Below are 1,976 nucleotides of genomic sequence, written 5' to 3'. Positions count from 1 at the left end.
TTTCTATAATTGTGTTAAAAAATCATTTCTTTTGAAAGGATCAATCATTCATACGAAACTGAAGATGCACCTTTGTGAAAACGGCATAAAAAATCATAATGGAGTTAAGATGCTTTTGTTAGAAATTTAGACGACAAGAGCGTAGAAGCATGAGCAAGACGGTAAATGAAATTTCATTTCTCTAGTAAAACGACCAAATAACTTAAAAAAAATATTTGATAAGTAAGCTATATTGTAAACTATAATGTGGACAATAAAAAAAGAGCATATAACATCATTTAAGTAAAATAAAATTAAAATGATTAAACTATAATTGGGAACATTGCTGGCAATAATACAGTTAATTTTATGTTAAAATTGTTTGCTTTTTTTTTAGGAATGTATTCATTACTCAATTTTCTTTAAATAAGCTTTGTGTGAATGCGTTGTTAATAAATACTAATTTGCATGTAATTTGTACATTTCACTTATAACTCATGTATGAACAAAGACGGCTAATAATCCAAAGAAATATTTGATAGGTTTAAATGTGTGTTAATTAATTAAATTATTATTACAGAAGCGCTTAGTATTGTACTTTATTTCTCGATGTTGGACTACTGTTATACTAACGTGAACTATTGTTAATTTTTGCAATGTGAAGCAAAGGAATATAATTTATTTAAGGTATATTTAATTAATATTCTAGCCAGGTAATCAATAACACGCATGAAGAATGATAGAAACAGTGCACAGAAATAATGGACGAAAGAGCAGAATATGATAAAAGTTCGATGCTATTATTTATTGTAATATTTAAGAAAATGTTAGTTTTACAGATATTGAAATCATTGTATTAATGTGAAAGATTATTATGAAATTGTACAAATGCTGGCTACCGTTTAACAAAATTTTGTAAAACAATTCTAATAACTAAAAAGTTATAGAACCATTTCTTACTATTTTTAATATGAATTATTTTATAAATTGTATGTTAGGAATGTAGTGGCGTATATTTTACATCTATTGTTTAGCTAGTCAGGAATATTTTGAGAAACAAGTTAAATATTTACTTTTCAAACCGTCTATGAATAAGATAAGCGTTATACAAAGATAAAGAAGGAGTGTTAAAGAGCGCAAAGAAGTTTCAAAGCTGCCACATAGCCTTAAGTGATAATTTATAACTAAATCATGTAAAAGTAAAAAGTCTTGGAATTTGTAGCAACATCGTGTAATTGTTTAGCAAATTAAAATGATGAATATTGAAGAAATTGATGTTATGTAAAATATTGTAAATAAAGTATCTAAACATTGAAATGAAATACATGGTTTTAATTTCTTGGTTATTTTAGAAATAGACTTAAATTACCTTTTTTTATTTAGTTAGTAAAAGGCTTTTACTTTTTTATCTACACAATCAAACATTAAGCATTCTTAAATACGTATACGGCAATAATTCCAACGCTCCACTATCAGAGGGACATAACTAACTGGCGAAATATCAACGTCTCTCATAAGTTCACACCAAGGCTTCCATTCAAATAAATACAACATCTGATCTGAGCCTGACTCTTCCCCGCGTCTAATTGTGAGACATGGGTTTCCTATTTAGATAGCCTTAATGACAAGTCCATTATACAGGGTGTCCCGTAAGGAGTGTGGATGGAGAAACAAGCAACAGACATCGAAAGATGTAAGAATCTGCAGATTTATTACAGTTTTACGCCGAAAGTCGTGATAGTGCGATTTTCACAATCTTTAACCGTTTGTAGCTCATAGCAATATTAATCGATTTCGATGAAATTTTCAGCGTGTGTATAATTGACATAGATCTACAAAACGTATTTTTTAGATTTTCATTACGAGCTCAAATAAAAAAATTGTAAAAACGACTTTCGCTATTTTCTTCGCGATTCCGACTAATTTTAGTTTTTTCAAAAATTTATACAAACGTCGGAAAGACGACAAAAATACATTCCTCTAAGCCTTATAAAAAT

Source organism: Habropoda laboriosa, unplaced genomic scaffold (assembly GCF_001263275.1).
Source record: "Habropoda laboriosa isolate 0110345459 unplaced genomic scaffold, ASM126327v1 scaffold16, whole genome shotgun sequence".
Lineage (NCBI taxonomy): Eukaryota > Metazoa > Arthropoda > Insecta > Hymenoptera > Apidae > Habropoda > Habropoda laboriosa.
The sequence above is the reverse complement of the archived record's forward strand: the minus strand, read 5'-3'. Positions refer to the sequence as shown.